We start from the raw sequence: 17,207 nt of genomic DNA, 5'->3' as shown, positions 1-17,207 counted from the left end.
GAGAGAAGAGCAGACGTCGATGCGGCATTGATGTCAAGATGTCTTTGAGAAAGTCGTTATTGAAATGAGGAAGAAATCGGTGAGTTGTATACGATTGCTACGAGTACTTTCTGCAAAAGTGGGCGGGGACTGCCGTCTTTGTACAAATAAAGGTAATTTGTGAAATGAAAGGGTAGTGACATCTTTACATTCGTGGCAAGACGCAGGGCCCTCTGGATAAGGTGAAACTAAGAAAAAGCTTACGGCACTTGGTATTCCCAGGCAGTCTCCCAACCAAGTACTAACCAAGCCCGGCCCCGCTTAGCTTCCGAGATCAGACGAGATCGGGCGCAGTCGGAACGGTATGGCCGTAAGCAAGGGAAGCTGCCAGAATCAGCACTTTTGTTTTCAGTTGAGGGTTTATTGAGAGTCGCACCGAGAGAAGAGCAGACGTCGATGCGGCATTGATGTCAAGATGTCTTTGAGAAAGTCGTTATTGAAATGAGGAAGAAATCGGTGAGTTGTATACGATTGCTACGAGTACTTTCTGCAAAAGTGGGCGGGGACTGCCGTCTTTGTACAAATAAAGGTAATTTGTGAAATGAAAGGGTAGTGACATCTTTACATTCGTGGCAAGACGCAGGGCCCTCTGGATAAGGTGAAACTAAGAAAAAGCTTACGGCACTTGGTATTCCCAGGCAGTCTCCCAACCAAGTACTAACCAAGCCCGGCCCCGCTTAGCTTCCGAGATCAGACGAGATCGGGCGCAGTCGGAACGGTATGGCCGTAAGCAAGGGAAGCGGCCAGAATCAGCACTTTTGTTTTCAGTTGAGGGTTTATTGAGAGTCGCACCGAGAGAAGAGCAGACGTCGATGCGGCATTGATGTCAAGATGTCTTTGAGAAAGTCGTTATTGAAATGAGGAAGAAATCGGTGAGTTGTATACGATTGCTACGAGTACTTTCTGCAAAAGTGGGCGGGGACTGCCGTCTTTGTACAAATAAAGGTAATTTGTGAAATGAAAGGGTAGTGACATCTTTACATTCGTGGCAAGACGCAGGGCCCTCTGGATAAGGTGAAACTAAGAAAAAGCTTACGGCACTTGGTATTCCCAGGCAGTCTCCCAACCAAGTACTAACCAAGCCCGGCCCCGCTTAGCTTCCGAGATCAGACGAGATCGGGCGCAGTCGGAACGGTATGGCCGTAAGCAAGGGAAGCGGCCAGAATCAGCACTTTTGTTTTCAGTTGAGGGTTTATTGAGAGTCGCACCGAGAGAAGAGCAGACGTCGATGCGGCATTGATGTCAAGATGCCTTTGAGAAAGTCGTTATTGAAATGAGGAAGAAATCGGTGAGTTGTATACGATTGCTACGAGTACTTTCTGCAAAAGTGGGCGGGGACTGCCGTCTTTGTACAAATAAAGGTAATTTGTGAAATGAAAGGGTAGTGACATCTTTACATTCGTGGCAAGACGCAGGGCCCTCTGGATAAGGTGAAACTAAGAAAAAGCTTACGGCACTTGGTATTCCCAGGCAGTCTCCCAACCAAGTACTAACCAAGCCCGGCCCCGCTTAGCTTCCGAGATCAGACGAGATCGGGCGCGGTCGGAACGGTATGGCCGTAAGCAAGGGAAGCGGCCAGAATCAGCACTTTTGTTTTCAGTTGAGGGTTTATTGAGAGTCGCACCGAGAGAAGAGCAGACGTCGATGCGGCATTGATGTCAAGATGCCTTTGAGAAAGTCGTTATTAAAATGAGGAAGAAATCGGTGAGTTGTATACGATTGCTACGAGTACTTTCTGCAAAAGTGGGCGGGGACTGCCGTCTTTGTACAAATAAAGGTAATTTGTGAAATGAAAGGGTAGTGACATCTTTACATTCGTGGCAAGACGCAGGGCCCTCTGGATAAGGTGAAACTAAGAAAAAGCTTACGGCACTTGGTATTCCCAGGCAGTCTCCCAACCAAGTACTAACCAAGCCCGGCCCCGCTTAGCTTCCGAGATCAGACGAGATCGGGCGCGGTCGGAACGGTATGGCCGTAAGCAAGGGAAGCGGCCAGAATCAGCACTTTTGTTTTCAGTTGAGGGTTTATTGAGAGTCGCACCGAGAGAAGAGCAGACGTCGATGCGGCATTGATGTCAAGATGCCTTTGAGAAAGTCGTTATTAAAATGAGGAAGAAATCGGTGAGTTGTATACGATTGCTACGAGTACTTTCTGCAAAAGTGGGCGGGGACTGCCGTCTTTCTACAAATAAAGGTAATTTGTGAAATGAAAGGGTAGTGACATCTTTACATTCGTGGCAAGACGCAGGGCCCTCTGGATAAGGTGAAACTAAGAAAAAGCTTACGGCACTTGGTATTCCCAGGCAGTCTCCCAACCAAGTACTAACCAAGCCCGGCCCCGCTTAGCTTCCGAGATCAGACGAGATCGGGCGCAGTCGGAACGGTATGGCCGTAAGCAAGGGAAGCGGCCAGAATCAGCACTTTTGTTTTCAGTTGAGGGTTTATTGAGAGTCGCACCGAGAGAAGAGCAGACGTCGATGCGGCATTGATGTCAAGATGCCTTTGAGAAAGTCGTTATTAAAATGAGGAAGAAATCGGTGAGTTGTATACGATTGCTACGAGTACTTTCTGCAAAAGTGGGCGGGGACTGCCGCCCTCTACAAATAAAGGTAATTTGTGAAATGAAAGGGTAGTGACATCTTTACATTCGTGGCAAGACGCAGGGCCCTCTGGATAAGGTGAAACTAAGAAAAAGCTTACGGCACTTGGTATTCCCAGGCAGTCTCCCAACCAAGTACTAACCAAGCCCGGCCCCGCTTAGCTTCCGAGATCAGACGAGATCGGGCGCAGTCGGAACGGTATGGCCGTAAGCAAGGGAAGCGGCCAGAATCAGCACTTTTGTTTTCAGTTGAGGGTTTATTGAGAGTTGCACCGAGAGAAGAGCAGACGTCGATGCGGCATTGATGTCAAGATGCCTTTGAGAAAGTCGTTATTAAAATGAGGAAGAAATCGGTGAGTTATATACGATTGCTACGAGTACTTTCTGCAAAAGTGGGCGGGGACTGCCGTCTTTGTACAAATAAAGGTAATTTGTGAAATGAAAGGGTAGTGACATCTTTACATTCGTGGCAAGACGCAGGGCCCTCTGGATAAGGTGAAACTAAGAAAAAGCTTACGGCACTTGGTATTCCCAGGCAGTCTCCCAACCAAGTACTAACCAAGCCCGGCCCCGCTTAGCTTCCGAGATCAGATGAGATCGGGCGCAGTCGGAACGGTATGGCCGTAAGCGAGGGAAGCGGCCAGAATCAGCACTTTTGTTTTCAGTTGAGGGTTTATTGAGAGTCGCACCGAGAGAAGAGCAGACGTCGATGCGGCATTGATGTCAAGATGCCTTTGAGAAAGTCGTTATTAAAATGAGGAAGAAATCGGTGAGTTGTATACGATTGCTACGAGTACTTTCTGCAAAAGTGGGCGGGGACTGCCGTCTTTCTACAAATAAAGGTAATTTGTGAAATGAAAGGGTAGTGACATCTTTACATTCGTGGCAAGACGCAGGGCCCTCTGGATAAGGTGAAACTAAGAAAAAGCTTACGGCACTTGGTATTCCCAGGCAGTCTCCCAACCAAGTACTAACCAAGCCCGGCCCCGCTTAGCTTCCGAGATCAGACGAGATCGGGCGCAGTCGGAACGGTATGGCCGTAAGCGAGGGAAGCGGCCAGAATCAGCACTTTTGTTTTCAGTTGAGGGTTTATTGAGAGTCGCACCGAGAGAAGAGCAGACGTCGATGCGGCATTGATGTCAAGATGCCTTTGAGAAAGTCGTTATTAAAATGAGGAAGAAATCGGTGAGTTGTATACGATTGCTACGAGTACTTTCTGCAAAAGTGGGCGGGGACTGCCGTCTTTGTACAAATAAAGGTAATTTGTGAAATGAAAGGGTAGTGACATCTTTACATTCGTGGCAAGACGCAGGGCCCTCTGGATAAGGTGAAACTAAGAAAAAGCTTACGGCACTTGGTATTCCCAGGCAGTCTCCCAACCAAGTACTAACCAAGCCCGGCCCCGCTTAGCTTCCGAGATCAGACGAGATCGGGCGCAGTCGGAACGGTATGGCCGTAAGCGAGGGAAGCGGCCAGAATCAGCACTTTTGTTTTCAGTTGAGGGTTTATTGAGAGTCGCACCGAGAGAAGAGCAGACGTCGATGCGGCATTGATGTCAAGATGCCTTTGAGAAAGTCGTTATTAAAATGAGGAAGAAATCGGTGAGTTGTATACGATTGCTACGAGTACTTTCTGCAAAAGTGGGCGGGGACTGCCGTCTTTGTACAAATAAAGGTAATTTGTGAAATGAAAGGGTAGTGACATCTTTACATTCGTGGCAAGACGCAGGGCCCTCTGGATAAGGTGAAACTAAGAAAAAGCTTACGGCACTTGGTATTCCCAGGCAGTCTCCCAACCAAGTACTAACCAAGCCCGGCCCCGCTTAGCTTCCGAGATCAGACGAGATCGGGCGCAGTCGGAACGGTATGGCCGTAAGCGAGGGAAGCGGCCAGAATCAGCACTTTTGTTTTCAGTTGAGGGTTTATTGAGAGTCGCACCGAGAGAAGAGCAGACGTCGATGCGGCATTGATGTCAAGATGTCTTTGAGAAAGTCGTTATTGAAATGAGGAAGAAATCGGTGAGTTGTATACGATTGCTACGAGTACTTTCTGCAAAAGTGGGCGGGGACTGCCGTCTTTGTACAAATAAAGGTAATTTGTGAAATGAAAGGGTAGTGACATCTTTACATTCGTGGCAAGACGCAGGGCCCTCTGGATAAGGTGAAACTAAGAAAAAGCTTACGGCACTTGGTATTCCCAGGCAGTCTCCCAACCAAGTACTAACCAAGCCCGGCCCCGCTTAGCTTCCGAGATCAGACGAGATCGGGCGCAGTCGGAACGGTATGGCCGTAAGCGAGGGAAGCGGCCAGAATCAGCACTTTTGTTTTCAGTTGAGGGTTTATTGAGAGTCGCACCGAGAGAAGAGCAGACGTCGATGCGGCATTGATGTCAAGATGTCTTTGAGAAAGTCGTTATTGAAATGAGGGAGAAATCGGTGAGTTGTATACGATTGCTACGAGTACTTTCTGCAAAAGTGGGCGGGGACTGCCGTCTTTGTACAAATAAAGGTAATTTGTGAAATGAAAGGGTAGTGACATCTTTACATTCGTGGCAAGACGCAGGGCCCTCTGGATAAGGTGAAACTAAGAAAAAGCTTACGGCACTTGGTATTCCCAGGCAGTCTCCCAACCAAGTACTAACCAAGCCCGGCCCCGCTTAGCTTCCGAGATCAGACGAGATCGGGCGCAGTCGGAACGGTATGGCCGTAAGCGAGGGAAGCGGCCAGAATCAGCACTTTTGTTTTCAGTTGAGGGTTTATTGAGAGTCGCACCGAGAGAAGAGCAGACGTCGATGCGGCATTGATGTCAAGATGTCTTTGAGAAAGTCGTTATTGAAATGAGGGAGAAATCGGTGAGTTGTATACGATTGCTACGAGTACTTTCTGCAAAAGTGGGCGGGGACTGCCGTCTTTGTACAAATAAAGGTAATTTGTGAAATGAAAGGGTAGTGACATCTTTACATTCGTGGCAAGACGCAGGGCCCTCTGGATAAGGTGAAACTAAGAAAAAGCTTACGGCACTTGGTATTCCCAGGCAGTCTCCCAACCAAGTACTAACCAAGCCCGGCCCCGCTTAGCTTCCGAGATCAGACGAGATCGGGCGCAGTCGGAACGGTATGGCCGTAAGCGAGGGAAGCGGCCAGAATCAGCACTTTTGTTTTCAGTTGAGGGTTTATTGAGAGTCGCACCGAGAGAAGAGCAGACGTCGATGCGGCATTGATGTCAAGATGTCTTTGAGAAAGTCGTTATTGAAATGAGGAAGAAATCGGTGAGTTGTATACGATTGCTACGAGTACTTTCTGCAAAAGTGGGCGGGGACTGCCGTCTTTGTACAAATAAAGGTAATTTGTGAAATGAAAGGGTAGTGACATCTTTACATTCGTGGCAAGACGCAGGGCCCTCTGGATAAGGTGAAACTAAGAAAAAGCTTACGGCACTTGGTATTCCCAGGCAGTCTCCCAACCAAGTACTAACCAAGCCCGGCCCCGCTTAGCTTCCGAGATCAGACGAGATCGGGCGCAGTCGGAACTGTATGGCCGTAAGCGAGGGAAGCGGCCAGAATCAGCACTTTTGTTTTCAGTTGAGGGTTTATTGAGAGTCGCACCGAGAGAAGAGCAGACGTCGATGCGGCATTGATGTCAAGATGTCTTTGAGAAAGTCGTTATTGAAATGAGGAAGAAATCGGTGAGTTGTATACGATTGCTACGAGTACTTTCTGCAAAAGTGGGCGGGGACTGCCGTCTTTGTACAAATAAAGGTAATTTGTGAAATGAAAGGGTAGTGACATCTTTACATTCGTGGCAAGACGCAGGGCCCTCTGGATAAGGTGAAACTAAGAAAAAGCTTACGGCACTTGGTATTCCCAGGCAGTCTCCCAACCAAGTACTAACCAAGCCCGGCCCCGCTTAGCTTCCGAGATCAGACGAGATCGGGCGCAGTCGGAACGGTATGGCCGTAAGCGAGGGAAGCGGCCAGAATCAGCACTTTTGTTTTCAGTTGAGGGTTTATTGAGAGTCGCACCGAGAGAAGAGCAGACGTCGATGCGGCATTGATGTCAAGATGCCTTTGAGAAAGTCGTTATTAAAATGAGGAAGAAATCGGTGAGTTGTATACGATTGCTACGAGTACTTTCTGCAAAAGTGGGCGGGGACTGCCGTCTTTGTACAAATAAAGGTAATTTGTGAAATGAAAGGGTAGTGACATCTTTACATTCGTGGCAAGACGCAGGGCCCTCTGGATAAGGTGAAACTAAGAAAAAGCTTACGGCACTTGGTATTCCCAGGCAGTCTCCCAACCAAGTACTAACCAAGCCCGGCCCCGCTTAGCTTCCGAGATCAGACGAGATCGGGCGCAGTCGGAACGGTATGGCCGTAAGCGAGGGAAGCGGCCAGAATCAGCACTTTTGTTTTCAGTTGAGGGTTTATTGAGAGTCGCACCGAGAGAAGAGCAGACGTCGATGCGGCATTGATGTCAAGATGCCTTTGAGAAAGTCGTTATTAAAATGAGGAAGAAATCGGTGAGTTGTATATGATTGCTACGAGTACTTTCTGCAAAAGTGGGCGGGGACTGCCATCTTTGTACAAATAAAGGTAATTTGTGAAATGAAAGGGTAGTGACATCTTTACATTCGTGGCAAGACGCAGGGCCCTCTGGATAAGGTGAAACTAAGAAAAAGCTTACGGCACTTGGTATTCCCAGGCAGTCTCCCAACCAAGTACTAACCAAGCCCGGCCCCGCTTAGCTTCCGAGATCAGACGAGATCGGGCGCAGTCGGAACGGTATGGCCGTAAGCGAGGGAAGCGGCCAGAATCAGCACTTTTGTTTTCAGTTGAGGGTTTATTGAGAGTCGCACCGAGAGAAGAGCAGACGTCGATGCGGCATTGATGTCAAGATGTCTTTGAGAAAGTCGTTATTGAAATGAGGGAGAAATCGGTGAGTTGTATACGATTGCTACGAGTACTTTCTGCAAAAGTGGGCGGGGACTGCCGTCTTTGTACAAATAAAGGTAATTTGTGAAATGAAAGGGTAGTGACATCTTTACATTCGTGGCAAGACGCAGGGCCCTCTGGATAAGGTGAAACTAAGAAAAAGCTTACGGCACTTGGTATTCCCAGGCAGTCTCCCAACCAAGTACTAACCAAGCCCGGCCCCGCTTAGCTTCCGAGATCAGACGAGATCGGGCGCAGTCGGAACGGTATGGCCGTAAGCGAGGGAAGTGGCCAGAATCAGCACTTTTGTTTTCAGTTGAGGGTTTATTGAGAGTCGCACCGAGAGAAGAGCAGACGTCGATGCGGCATTGATGTCAAGATGTCTTTGAGAAAGTCGTTATTGAAATGAGGAAGAAATCGGTGAGTTGTATACGATTGCTACGAGTACTTTCTGCAAAAGTGGGCGGGGACTGCCGTCTTTGTACAAATAAAGGTAATTTGTGAAATGAAAGGGTAGTGACATCTTTACATTCGTGGCAAGACGCAGGGCCCTCTGGATAAGGTGAAACTAAGAAAAAGCTTACGGCACTTGGTATTCCCAGGCAGTCTCCCAACCAAGTACTAACCAAGCCCGGCCCCGCTTAGCTTCCGAGATCAGACGAGATCGGGCGCAGTCGGAACGGTATGGCCGTAAGCGAGGGAAGCGGCCAGAATCAGCACTTTTGTTTTCAGTTGAGGGTTTATTGAGAGTCGCACCGAGAGAAGAGCAGACGTCGATGCGGCATTGATGTCAAGATGACTTTGAGAAAGTCGTTATTAAAATGAGGAAGAAATCGGTGAGTTGTATACGATTGCTACGAGTACTTTCTGCAAAAGTGGGCGGGGACTGCCGTCTTTGTACAAATAAAGGTAATTTGTGAAATGAAAGGGTAGTGACATCTTTACATTCGTGGCAAGACGCAGGGCCCTCTGGATAAGGTGAAACTAAGAAAAAGCTTACGGCACTTGGTATTCCCAGGCAGTCTCCCAACCAAGTACTAACCAAGCCCGGCCCCGCTTAGCTTCCGAGATCAGACGAGATCGGGCGCAGTCGGAACGGTATGGCCGTAAGCAAGGGAAGCGGCCAGAATCAGCACTTTTGTTTTCAGTTGAGGGTTTATTGAGAGTCGCACCGAGAGAAGAGCAGACGTCGATGCGGCATTGATGTCAAGATGCCTTTGAGAAAGTCGTTATTAAAATGAGGAAGAAATCGGTGAGTTGTATACGATTGCTACGAGTACTTTCTGCAAAAGTGGGCGGGGACTGCCGTCTTTGTACAAATAAAGGTAATTTGTGAAATGAAAGGGTAGTGACATCTTTACATTCGTGGCAAGACGCAGGGCCCTCTGGATAAGGTGAAACTAAGAAAAAGCTTACGGCACTTGGTATTCCCAAGCAGTCTCCCAACCAAGTACTAACCAAGCCCGGCCCCGCTTAGCTTCCGAGATCAGACGAGATCGGGCGCAGTCGGAACGGTATGGCCGTAAGCAAGGGAAGCGGCCAGAATCAGCACTTTTGTTTTCAGTTGAGGGTTTATTGAGAGTCGCACCGAGAGAAGAGCAGACGTCGATGCGGCATTGATGTCAAGATGCCTTTGAGAAAGTCGTTATTAAAATGAGGAAGAAATCGGTGAGTTGTATACGATTGCTACGAGTACTTTCTGCAAAAGTGGGCGGGGACTGCCGTCTTTGTACAAATAAAGGTAATTTGTGAAATGAAAGGGTAGTGACATCTTTACATTCGTGGCAAGACGCAGGGCCCTCTGGATAAGGTGAAACTAAGAAAAAGCTTACGGCACTTGGTATTCCCAGGCAGTCTCCCAACCAAGTACTAACCAAGCCCGGCCCCGCTTAGCTTCCGAGATCAGACGAGATCAGGCGCAGTCGGAACGGTATGGCCGTAAGCGAGGGAAGCGGCCAGAATCAGCACTTTTGTTTTCAGTTGAGGGTTTATTGAGAGTCGCACCGAGAGAAGAGCAGACGTCGATGCGGCATTGATGTCAAGATGCCTTTGAGAAAGTCGTTATTAAAATGAGGAAGAAATCGGTGAGTTGTATACGATTGCTACGAGTACTTTCTGCAAAAGTGGGCGGGGACTGCCGTCTTTGTACAAATAAAGGTAATTTGTGAAATGAAAGGGTAGTGACATCTTTACATTCGTGGCAAGACGCAGGGCCCTCTGGATAAGGTGAAACTAAGAAAAAGCTTACGGCACTTGGTATTCCCAGGCAGTCTCCCAACCAAGTACTAACCAAGCCCGGCCCCGCTTAGCTTCCGAGATCAGACGAGATCGGGCGCAGTCGGAACGGTATGGCCGTAAGCGAGGGAAGCGGCCAGAATCAGCACTTTTGTTTTCAGTTGAGGGTTTATTGAGAGTCGCACCGAGAGAAGAGCAGACGTCGATGCGGCATTGATGTCAAGATGTCTTTGAGAAAGTCGTTATTGAAATGAGGGAGAAATCGGTGAGTTGTATACGATTGCTACGAGTACTTTCTGCAAAAGTGGGCGGGGACTGCCGTCTTTGTACAAATAAAGGTAATTTGTGAAATGAAAGGGTAGTGACATCTTTACATTCGTGGCAAGACGCAGGGCCCTCTGGATAAGGTGAAACTAAGAAAAAGCTTACGGCACTTGGTATTCCCAGGCAGTCTCCCAACCAAGTACTAACCAAGCCCGGCCCCGCTTAGCTTCCGAGATCAGACGAGATCGGGCGCAGTCGGAACGGTATGGCCGTAAGCGAGGGAAGCGGCCAGAATCAGCACTTTTGTTTTCAGTTGAGGGTTTATTGAGAGTCGCACCGAGAGAAGAGCAGACGTCGATGCGGCATTGATGTCAAGATGTCTTTGAGAAAGTCGTTATTGAAATGAGGGAGAAATCGGTGAGTTGTATACGATTGCTACGAGTACTTTCTGCAAAAGTGGGCGGGGACTGCCGTCTTTGTACAAATAAAGGTAATTTGTGAAATGAAAGGGTAGTGACATCTTTACATTCGTGGCAAGACGCAGGGCCCTCTGGATAAGGTGAAACTAAGAAAAAGCTTACGGCACTTGGTATTCCCAGGCAGTCTCCCAACCAAGTACTAACCAAGCCCGGCCCCGCTTAGCTTCCGAGATCAGACGAGATCGGGCGCAGTCGGAACGGTATGGCCGTAAGCGAGGGAAGCGGCCAGAATCAGCACTTTTGTTTTCAGTTGAGGGTTTATTGAGAGTCGCACCGAGAGAAGAGCAGACGTCGATGCGGCATTGATGTCAAGATGTCTTTGAGAAAGTCGTTATTGAAATGAGGGAGAAATCGGTGAGTTGTATACGATTGCTACGAGTACTTTCTGCAAAAGTGGGCGGGGACTGCCGTCTTTGTACAAATAAAGGTAATTTGTGAAATGAAAGGGTAGTGACATCTTTACATTCGTGGCAAGACGCAGGGCCCTCTGGATAAGGTGAAACTAAGAAAAAGCTTACGGCACTTGGTATTCCCAGGCAGTCTCCCAACCAAGTACTAACCAAGCCCGGCCCCGCTTAGCTTCCGAGATCAGACGAGATCGGGCGCAGTCGGAACTGTATGGCCGTAAGCGAGGGAAGCGGCCAGAATCAGCACTTTTGTTTTCAGTTGAGGGTTTATTGAGAGTCGCACCGAGAGAAGAGCAGACGTCGATGCGGCATTGATGTCAAGATGTCTTTGAGAAAGTCGTTATTGAAATGAGGAAGAAATCGGTGAGTTGTATACGATTGCTACGAGTACTTTCTGCAAAAGTGGGCGGGGACTGCCGTCTTTGTACAAATAAAGGTAATTTGTGAAATGAAAGGGTAGTGACATCTTTACATTCGTGGCAAGACGCAGGGCCCTCTGGATAAGGTGAAACTAAGAAAAAGCTTACGGCACTTGGTATTCCCAGGCAGTCTCCCAACCAAGTACTAACCAAGCCCGGCCCCGCTTAGCTTCCGAGATCAGACGAGATCGGGCGCAGTCGGAACGGTATGGCCGTAAGCGAGGGAAGCGGCCAGAATCAGCACTTTTGTTTTCAGTTGAGGGTTTATTGAGAGTCGCACCGAGAGAAGAGCAGACGTCGATGCGGCATTGATGTCAAGATGTCTTTGAGAAAGTCGTTATTGAAATGAGGAAGAAATCGGTGAGTTGTATACGATTGCTACGAGTACTTTCTGCAAAAGTGGGCGGGGACTGCCGTCTTTGTACAAATAAAGGTAATTCGTGAAATGAAAGGGTAGTGACATCTTTACATTCGTGGCAAGACGCAGGGCCCTCTGGATAAGGTGAAACTAAGAAAAAGCTTACGGCACTTGGTATTCCCAGGCAGTCTCCCAACCAAGTACTAACCAAGCCCGGCCCCGCTTAGCTTCCGAGATCAGACGAGATCGGGCGCAGTCGGAACTGTATGGCCGTAAGCGAGGGAAGCGGCCAGAATCAGCACTTTTGTTTTCAGTTGAGGGTTTATTGAGAGTCGCACCGAGAGAAGAGCAGACGTCGATGCGGCATTGATGTCAAGATGTCTTTGAGAAAGTCGTTATTGAAATGAGGAAGAAATCGGTGAGTTGTATACGATTGCTACGAGTACTTTCTGCAAAAGTGGGCGGGGACTGCCGTCTTTGTACAAATAAAGGTAATTCGTGAAATGAAAGGGTAGTGACATCTTTACATTCGTGGCAAGACGCAGGGCCCTCTGGATAAGGTGAAACTAAGAAAAAGCTTACGGCACTTGGTATTCCCAGGCAGTCTCCCAACCAAGTACTAACCAAGCCCGGCCCCGCTTAGCTTCCGAGATCAGACGAGATCGGGCGCAGTCGGAACGGTATGGCCGTAAGCGAGGGAAGCGGCCAGAATCAGCACTTTTGTTTTCAGTTGAGGGTTTATTGAGAGTCGCACCGAGAGAAGAGCAGACGTCGATGCGGCATTGATGTCAAGATGTCTTTGAGAAAGTCGTTATTGAAATGAGGAAGAAATCGGTGAGTTGTATACGATTGCTACGAGTACTTTCTGCAAAAGTGGGCGGGGACTGCCGTCTTTGTACAAATAAAGGTAATTTGTGAAATGAAAGGGTAGTGACATCTTTACATTCGTGGCAAGACGCAGGGCCCTCTGGATAAGGTGAAACTAAGAAAAAGCTTACGGCACTTGGTATTCCCAGGCAGTCTCCCAACCAAGTACTAACCAAGCCCGGCCCCGCTTAGCTTCCGAGATCAGACGAGATCGGGCGCAGTCGGAACGGTATGGCCGTAAGCGAGGGAAGCGGCCAGAATCAGCACTTTTGTTTTCAGTTGAGGGTTTATTGAGAGTCGCACCGAGAGAAGAGCAGACGTCGATGCGGCATTGATGTCAAGATGTCTTTGAGAAAGTCGTTATTGAAATGAGGAAGAAATCGGTGAGTTGTATACGATTGCTACGAGTACTTTCTGCAAAAGTGGGCGGGGACTGCCGTCTTTGTACAAATAAAGGTAATTTGTGAAATGAAAGGGTAGTGACATCTTTACATTCGTGGCAAGACGCAGGGCCCTCTGGATAAGGTGAAACTAAGAAAAAGCTTACGGCACTTGGTATTCCCAGGCAGTCTCCCAACCAAGTACTAACCAAGCCCGGCCCCGCTTAGCTTCCGAGATCAGACGAGATCGGGCGCAGTCGGAACGGTATGGCCGTAAGCGAGGGAAGCGGCCAGAATCAGCACTTTTGTTTTCAGTTGAGGGTTTATTGAGAGTCGCACCGAGAGAAGAGCAGACGTCGATGCGGCATTGATGTCAAGATGTCTTTGAGAAAGTCGTTATTGAAATGAGGAAGAAATCGGTGAGTTGTATACGATTGCTACGAGTACTTTCTGCAAAAGTGGGCGGGGACTGCCGTCTTTGTACAAATAAAGGTAATTTGTGAAATGAAAGGGTAGTGACATCTTTACATTCGTGGCAAGACGCAGGGCCCTCTGGATAAGGTGAAACTAAGAAAAAGCTTACGGCACTTGGTATTCCCAGGCAGTCTCCCAACCAAGTACTAACCAAGCCCGGCCCCGCTTAGCTTCCGAGATCAGACGAGATCGGGCGCAGTCGGAACGGTATGGCCGTAAGCGAGGGAAGCGGCCAGAATCAGCACTTTTGTTTTCAGTTGAGGGTTTATTGAGAGTCGCACCGAGAGAAGAGCAGACGTCGATGCGGCATTGATGTCAAGATGTCTTTGAGAAAGTCGTTATTGAAATGAGGAAGAAATCGGTGAGTTGTATACGATTGCTACGAGTACTTTCTGCAAAAGTGGGCGGGGACTGCCGTCTTTGTACAAATAAAGGTAATTTGTGAAATGAAAGGGTAGTGACATCTTTACATTCGTGGCAAGACGCAGGGCCCTCTGGATAAGGTGAAACTAAGAAAAAGCTTACGGCACTTGGTATTCCCAGGCAGTCTCCCAACCAAGTACTAACCAAGCCCGGCCCCGCTTAGCTTCCGAGATCAGACGAGATCGGGCGCAGTCGGAACGGTATGGCCGTAAGCGAGGGAAGCGGCCAGAATCAGCACTTTTGTTTTCAGTTGAGGGTTTATTGAGAGTCGCACCGAGAGAAGAGCAGACGTCGATGCGGCATTGATGTCAAGATGTCTTTGAGAAAGTCGTTATTGAAATGAGGAAGAAATCGGTGAGTTGTATACGATTGCTACGAGTACTTTCTGCAAAAGTGGGCGGGGACTGCCGTCTTTGTACAAATAAAGGTAATTTGTGAAATGAAAGGGTAGTGACATCTTTACATTCGTGGCAAGACGCAGGGCCCTCTGGATAAGGTGAAACTAAGAAAAAGCTTACGGCACTTGGTATTCCCAGGCAGTCTCCCAACCAAGTACTAACCAAGCCCGGCCCCGCTTAGCTTCCGAGATCAGACGAGATCGGGCGCAGTCGGAACGGTATGGCCGTAAGCGAGGGAAGCGGCCAGAATCAGCACTTTTGTTTTCAGTTGAGGGTTTATTGAGAGTCGCACCGAGAGAAGAGCAGACGTCGATGCGGCATTGATGTCAAGATGTCTTTGAGAAAGTCGTTATTGAAATGAGGAAGAAATCGGTGAGTTGTATACGATTGCTACGAGTACTTTCTGCAAAAGTGGGCGGGGACTGCCGTCTTTGTACAAATAAAGGTAATTTGTGAAATGAAAGGGTAGTGACATCTTTACATTCGTGGCAAGACGCAGGGCCCTCTGGATAAGGTGAAACTAAGAAAAAGCTTACGGCACTTGGTATTCCCAGGCAGTCTCCCAACCAAGTACTAACCAAGCCCGGCCCCGCTTAGCTTCCGAGATCAGACGAGATCGGGCGCAGTCGGAACTGTATGGCCGTAAGCGAGGGAAGCGGCCAGAATCAGCACTTTTGTTTTCAGTTGAGGGTTTATTGAGAGTCGCACCGAGAGAAGAGCAGACGTCGATGCGGCATTGATGTCAAGATGTCTTTGAGAAAGTCGTTATTGAAATGAGGAAGAAATCGGTGAGTTGTATACGATTGCTACGAGTACTTTCTGCAAAAGTGGGCGGGGACTGCCGTCTTTGTACAAATAAAGGTAATTTGTGAAATGAAAGGGTAGTGACATCTTTACATTCGTGGCAAGACGCAGGGCCCTCTGGATAAGGTGAAACTAAGAAAAAGCTTACGGCACTTGGTATTCCCAGGCAGTCTCCCAACCAAGTACTAACCAAGCCCGGCCCCGCTTAGCTTCCGAGATCAGACGAGATCGGGCGCAGTCGGAACGGTATGGCCGTAAGCGAGGGAAGCGGCCAGAATCAGCACTTTTGTTTTCAGTTGAGGGTTTATTGAGAGTCGCACCGAGAGAAGAGCAGACGTCGATGCGGCATTGATGTCAAGATGTCTTTGAGAAAGTCGTTATTGAAATGAGGAAGAAATCGGTGAGTTGTATACGATTGCTACGAGTACTTTCTGCAAAAGTGGGCGGGGACTGCCGTCTTTGTACAAATAAAGGTAATTTGTGAAATGAAAGGGTAGTGACATCTTTACATTCGTGGCAAGACGCAGGGCCCTCTGGATAAGGTGAAACTAAGAAAAAGCTTACGGCACTTGGTATTCCCAGGCAGTCTCCCAACCAAGTACTAACCAAGCCCGGCCCCGCTTAGCTTCCGAGATCAGACGAGATCGGGCGCAGTCGGAACGGTATGGCCGTAAGCGAGGGAAGCGGCCAGAATCAGCACTTTTGTTTTCAGTTGAGGGTTTATTGAGAGTCGCACCGAGAGAAGAGCAGACGTCGATGCGGCATTGATGTCAAGATGTCTTTGAGAAAGTCGTTATTGAAATGAGGAAGAAATCGGTGAGTTGTATACGATTGCTACGAGTACTTTCTGCAAAAGTGGGCGGGGACTGCCGTCTTTGTACAAATAAAGGTAATTTGTGAAATGAAAGGGTAGTGACATCTTTACATTCGTGGCAAGACGCAGGGCCCTCTGGATAAGGTGAAACTAAGAAAAAGCTTACGGCACTTGGTATTCCCAGGCAGTCTCCCAACCAAGTACTAACCAAGCCCGGCCCCGCTTAGCTTCCGAGATCAGACGAGATCGGGCGCAGTCGGAACGGTATGGCCGTAAGCGAGGGAAGCGGCCAGAATCAGCACTTTTGTTTTCAGTTGAGGGTTTATTGAGAGTCGCACCGAGAGAAGAGCAGACGTCGATGCGGCATTGATGTCAAGATGTCTTTGAGAAAGTCGTTATTGAAATGAGGAAGAAATCGGTGAGTTGTATACGAATGCTACGAGTACTTTCTGCAAAAGTGGGCGGGGACTGCCGTCTTTGTACAAATAAAGGTAATTTGTGAAATGAAAGGGTAGTGACATCTTTACATTCGTGGCAAGACGCAGGGCCCTCTGGATAAGGTGAAACTAAGAAAAAGCTTACGGCACTTGGTATTCCCAGGCAGTCTCCCAACCAAGTACTAACCAAGCCCGGCCCCGCTTAGCTTCCGAGATCAGACGAGATCGGGCGCAGTCGGAACGGTATGGCCGTAAGCGAGGGAAGCGGCCAGAATCAGCACTTTTGTTTTCAGTTGAGGGTTTATTGAGAGTCGCACCGAGAGAAGAGCAGACGTCGATGCGGCATTGATGTCAAGATGTCTTTGAGAAAGTCGTTATTGAAATGAGGAAGAAATCGGTGAGTTGTATACGATTGCTACGAGTACTTTCTGCAAAAGTGGGCGGGGACTGCCGTCTTTGTACAAATAAAGGTAATTTGTGAAATGAAAGGGTAGTGACATCTTTACATTCGTGGCAAGACGCAGGGCCCTCTGGATAAGGTGAAACTAAGAAAAAGCTTACGGCACTTGGTATTCCCAGGCAGTCTCCCAACCAAGTACTAACCAAGCCCGGCCCCGCTTAGCTTCCGAGATCAGACGAGATCGGGCGCAGTCGGAACTGTATGGCCGTAAGCGAGGGAAGCGGCCAGAATCAGCACTTTTGTTTTCAGTTGAGGGTTTATTGAGAGTCGCACCGAGAGAAGAGCAGACGTCGATGCGGCATTGATGTCAAGATGTCTTTGAGAAAGTCGTTATTGAAATGAGGAAGAAATCGGTGAGTTGTATACGATTGCTACGAGTACTTTCTGCAAAAGTGGGCGGGGACTGCCGTCTTTGTACAAATAAAG

General features: G+C 48.5%; 41 non-coding genes across 41 annotated transcripts; all 41 read right to left on the bottom strand.

The window, feature by feature from the left end:
* Positions 1-236: 236 nt before the first annotated feature.
* Positions 237-355, bottom strand: LOC140590709 (5S ribosomal RNA). The gene has a single exon (XR_011991545.1). It is a non-coding gene; the product is annotated as a 5S ribosomal RNA (ribosomal RNA).
* Positions 356-652: 297 nt separating this feature from the next.
* LOC140590708 (5S ribosomal RNA) lies at positions 653-771 on the bottom strand. Its single transcript, XR_011991544.1, has one exon. It is a non-coding gene; the product is annotated as a 5S ribosomal RNA (ribosomal RNA).
* Positions 772-1,068: 297 nt separating this feature from the next.
* Positions 1,069-1,187, bottom strand: LOC140590707 (5S ribosomal RNA). Its single transcript, XR_011991543.1, has one exon. It is a non-coding gene; the product is annotated as a 5S ribosomal RNA (ribosomal RNA).
* A 297-nt stretch (positions 1,188-1,484) lies between these two features.
* On the bottom strand, positions 1,485-1,603 carry LOC140589112 (5S ribosomal RNA). Its single transcript, XR_011990289.1, has one exon. It is a non-coding gene; the product is annotated as a 5S ribosomal RNA (ribosomal RNA).
* Positions 1,604-1,900: 297 nt separating this feature from the next.
* LOC140589110 (5S ribosomal RNA) lies at positions 1,901-2,019 on the bottom strand. Its single transcript, XR_011990287.1, has one exon. It is a non-coding gene; the product is annotated as a 5S ribosomal RNA (ribosomal RNA).
* A 297-nt stretch (positions 2,020-2,316) lies between these two features.
* LOC140590706 (5S ribosomal RNA) lies at positions 2,317-2,435 on the bottom strand. Its single transcript, XR_011991542.1, has one exon. It is a non-coding gene; the product is annotated as a 5S ribosomal RNA (ribosomal RNA).
* A 296-nt stretch (positions 2,436-2,731) lies between these two features.
* Positions 2,732-2,850, bottom strand: LOC140590705 (5S ribosomal RNA). The gene has a single exon (XR_011991540.1). It is a non-coding gene; the product is annotated as a 5S ribosomal RNA (ribosomal RNA).
* A 297-nt stretch (positions 2,851-3,147) lies between these two features.
* LOC140589383 (5S ribosomal RNA) lies at positions 3,148-3,266 on the bottom strand. The gene has a single exon (XR_011990562.1). It is a non-coding gene; the product is annotated as a 5S ribosomal RNA (ribosomal RNA).
* A 297-nt stretch (positions 3,267-3,563) lies between these two features.
* Positions 3,564-3,682, bottom strand: LOC140590704 (5S ribosomal RNA). Its single transcript, XR_011991539.1, has one exon. It is a non-coding gene; the product is annotated as a 5S ribosomal RNA (ribosomal RNA).
* Positions 3,683-3,979: 297 nt separating this feature from the next.
* LOC140590703 (5S ribosomal RNA) lies at positions 3,980-4,098 on the bottom strand. Its single transcript, XR_011991538.1, has one exon. It is a non-coding gene; the product is annotated as a 5S ribosomal RNA (ribosomal RNA).
* A 297-nt stretch (positions 4,099-4,395) lies between these two features.
* Positions 4,396-4,514, bottom strand: LOC140590702 (5S ribosomal RNA). Its single transcript, XR_011991537.1, has one exon. It is a non-coding gene; the product is annotated as a 5S ribosomal RNA (ribosomal RNA).
* A 297-nt stretch (positions 4,515-4,811) lies between these two features.
* Positions 4,812-4,930, bottom strand: LOC140590700 (5S ribosomal RNA). The gene has a single exon (XR_011991534.1). It is a non-coding gene; the product is annotated as a 5S ribosomal RNA (ribosomal RNA).
* Positions 4,931-5,227: 297 nt separating this feature from the next.
* On the bottom strand, positions 5,228-5,346 carry LOC140590699 (5S ribosomal RNA). The gene has a single exon (XR_011991533.1). It is a non-coding gene; the product is annotated as a 5S ribosomal RNA (ribosomal RNA).
* Positions 5,347-5,643: 297 nt separating this feature from the next.
* LOC140590698 (5S ribosomal RNA) lies at positions 5,644-5,762 on the bottom strand. Its single transcript, XR_011991532.1, has one exon. It is a non-coding gene; the product is annotated as a 5S ribosomal RNA (ribosomal RNA).
* Positions 5,763-6,059: 297 nt separating this feature from the next.
* Positions 6,060-6,178, bottom strand: LOC140589842 (5S ribosomal RNA). Its single transcript, XR_011991021.1, has one exon. It is a non-coding gene; the product is annotated as a 5S ribosomal RNA (ribosomal RNA).
* A 297-nt stretch (positions 6,179-6,475) lies between these two features.
* On the bottom strand, positions 6,476-6,594 carry LOC140590697 (5S ribosomal RNA). The gene has a single exon (XR_011991531.1). It is a non-coding gene; the product is annotated as a 5S ribosomal RNA (ribosomal RNA).
* A 297-nt stretch (positions 6,595-6,891) lies between these two features.
* Positions 6,892-7,010, bottom strand: LOC140590696 (5S ribosomal RNA). The gene has a single exon (XR_011991530.1). It is a non-coding gene; the product is annotated as a 5S ribosomal RNA (ribosomal RNA).
* A 297-nt stretch (positions 7,011-7,307) lies between these two features.
* LOC140590695 (5S ribosomal RNA) lies at positions 7,308-7,426 on the bottom strand. The gene has a single exon (XR_011991529.1). It is a non-coding gene; the product is annotated as a 5S ribosomal RNA (ribosomal RNA).
* A 297-nt stretch (positions 7,427-7,723) lies between these two features.
* Positions 7,724-7,842, bottom strand: LOC140590694 (5S ribosomal RNA). The gene has a single exon (XR_011991528.1). It is a non-coding gene; the product is annotated as a 5S ribosomal RNA (ribosomal RNA).
* Positions 7,843-8,139: 297 nt separating this feature from the next.
* On the bottom strand, positions 8,140-8,258 carry LOC140590693 (5S ribosomal RNA). Its single transcript, XR_011991527.1, has one exon. It is a non-coding gene; the product is annotated as a 5S ribosomal RNA (ribosomal RNA).
* Positions 8,259-8,555: 297 nt separating this feature from the next.
* Positions 8,556-8,674, bottom strand: LOC140590692 (5S ribosomal RNA). Its single transcript, XR_011991526.1, has one exon. It is a non-coding gene; the product is annotated as a 5S ribosomal RNA (ribosomal RNA).
* Positions 8,675-8,971: 297 nt separating this feature from the next.
* LOC140589125 (5S ribosomal RNA) lies at positions 8,972-9,090 on the bottom strand. Its single transcript, XR_011990302.1, has one exon. It is a non-coding gene; the product is annotated as a 5S ribosomal RNA (ribosomal RNA).
* A 297-nt stretch (positions 9,091-9,387) lies between these two features.
* LOC140589473 (5S ribosomal RNA) lies at positions 9,388-9,506 on the bottom strand. Its single transcript, XR_011990652.1, has one exon. It is a non-coding gene; the product is annotated as a 5S ribosomal RNA (ribosomal RNA).
* A 297-nt stretch (positions 9,507-9,803) lies between these two features.
* LOC140590691 (5S ribosomal RNA) lies at positions 9,804-9,922 on the bottom strand. Its single transcript, XR_011991525.1, has one exon. It is a non-coding gene; the product is annotated as a 5S ribosomal RNA (ribosomal RNA).
* A 297-nt stretch (positions 9,923-10,219) lies between these two features.
* Positions 10,220-10,338, bottom strand: LOC140590689 (5S ribosomal RNA). The gene has a single exon (XR_011991522.1). It is a non-coding gene; the product is annotated as a 5S ribosomal RNA (ribosomal RNA).
* Positions 10,339-10,635: 297 nt separating this feature from the next.
* LOC140590688 (5S ribosomal RNA) lies at positions 10,636-10,754 on the bottom strand. The gene has a single exon (XR_011991521.1). It is a non-coding gene; the product is annotated as a 5S ribosomal RNA (ribosomal RNA).
* Positions 10,755-11,051: 297 nt separating this feature from the next.
* Positions 11,052-11,170, bottom strand: LOC140589841 (5S ribosomal RNA). Its single transcript, XR_011991020.1, has one exon. It is a non-coding gene; the product is annotated as a 5S ribosomal RNA (ribosomal RNA).
* Positions 11,171-11,467: 297 nt separating this feature from the next.
* Positions 11,468-11,586, bottom strand: LOC140590687 (5S ribosomal RNA). Its single transcript, XR_011991520.1, has one exon. It is a non-coding gene; the product is annotated as a 5S ribosomal RNA (ribosomal RNA).
* A 297-nt stretch (positions 11,587-11,883) lies between these two features.
* Positions 11,884-12,002, bottom strand: LOC140589840 (5S ribosomal RNA). The gene has a single exon (XR_011991019.1). It is a non-coding gene; the product is annotated as a 5S ribosomal RNA (ribosomal RNA).
* Positions 12,003-12,299: 297 nt separating this feature from the next.
* On the bottom strand, positions 12,300-12,418 carry LOC140590686 (5S ribosomal RNA). The gene has a single exon (XR_011991519.1). It is a non-coding gene; the product is annotated as a 5S ribosomal RNA (ribosomal RNA).
* A 297-nt stretch (positions 12,419-12,715) lies between these two features.
* Positions 12,716-12,834, bottom strand: LOC140590685 (5S ribosomal RNA). The gene has a single exon (XR_011991518.1). It is a non-coding gene; the product is annotated as a 5S ribosomal RNA (ribosomal RNA).
* Positions 12,835-13,131: 297 nt separating this feature from the next.
* Positions 13,132-13,250, bottom strand: LOC140590684 (5S ribosomal RNA). The gene has a single exon (XR_011991517.1). It is a non-coding gene; the product is annotated as a 5S ribosomal RNA (ribosomal RNA).
* A 297-nt stretch (positions 13,251-13,547) lies between these two features.
* On the bottom strand, positions 13,548-13,666 carry LOC140590683 (5S ribosomal RNA). Its single transcript, XR_011991516.1, has one exon. It is a non-coding gene; the product is annotated as a 5S ribosomal RNA (ribosomal RNA).
* A 297-nt stretch (positions 13,667-13,963) lies between these two features.
* LOC140590682 (5S ribosomal RNA) lies at positions 13,964-14,082 on the bottom strand. Its single transcript, XR_011991515.1, has one exon. It is a non-coding gene; the product is annotated as a 5S ribosomal RNA (ribosomal RNA).
* A 297-nt stretch (positions 14,083-14,379) lies between these two features.
* Positions 14,380-14,498, bottom strand: LOC140590681 (5S ribosomal RNA). Its single transcript, XR_011991514.1, has one exon. It is a non-coding gene; the product is annotated as a 5S ribosomal RNA (ribosomal RNA).
* A 297-nt stretch (positions 14,499-14,795) lies between these two features.
* Positions 14,796-14,914, bottom strand: LOC140589839 (5S ribosomal RNA). Its single transcript, XR_011991018.1, has one exon. It is a non-coding gene; the product is annotated as a 5S ribosomal RNA (ribosomal RNA).
* A 297-nt stretch (positions 14,915-15,211) lies between these two features.
* On the bottom strand, positions 15,212-15,330 carry LOC140590680 (5S ribosomal RNA). Its single transcript, XR_011991512.1, has one exon. It is a non-coding gene; the product is annotated as a 5S ribosomal RNA (ribosomal RNA).
* A 297-nt stretch (positions 15,331-15,627) lies between these two features.
* LOC140590678 (5S ribosomal RNA) lies at positions 15,628-15,746 on the bottom strand. Its single transcript, XR_011991510.1, has one exon. It is a non-coding gene; the product is annotated as a 5S ribosomal RNA (ribosomal RNA).
* A 297-nt stretch (positions 15,747-16,043) lies between these two features.
* LOC140590677 (5S ribosomal RNA) lies at positions 16,044-16,162 on the bottom strand. The gene has a single exon (XR_011991509.1). It is a non-coding gene; the product is annotated as a 5S ribosomal RNA (ribosomal RNA).
* A 297-nt stretch (positions 16,163-16,459) lies between these two features.
* LOC140590676 (5S ribosomal RNA) lies at positions 16,460-16,578 on the bottom strand. Its single transcript, XR_011991508.1, has one exon. It is a non-coding gene; the product is annotated as a 5S ribosomal RNA (ribosomal RNA).
* A 297-nt stretch (positions 16,579-16,875) lies between these two features.
* LOC140589838 (5S ribosomal RNA) lies at positions 16,876-16,994 on the bottom strand. Its single transcript, XR_011991017.1, has one exon. It is a non-coding gene; the product is annotated as a 5S ribosomal RNA (ribosomal RNA).
* Between the last annotated feature and the right edge of the window lie 213 nt (positions 16,995-17,207).

The sequence above is a fragment of the Paramormyrops kingsleyae genome, chromosome 4 (genome assembly GCF_048594095.1).
Source record: "Paramormyrops kingsleyae isolate MSU_618 chromosome 4, PKINGS_0.4, whole genome shotgun sequence".
Lineage (NCBI taxonomy): Eukaryota > Metazoa > Chordata > Actinopteri > Osteoglossiformes > Mormyridae > Paramormyrops > Paramormyrops kingsleyae.
Note: the sequence above shows the minus strand (reverse complement) of the source record. Positions and strands in the feature narration are given on the sequence as shown.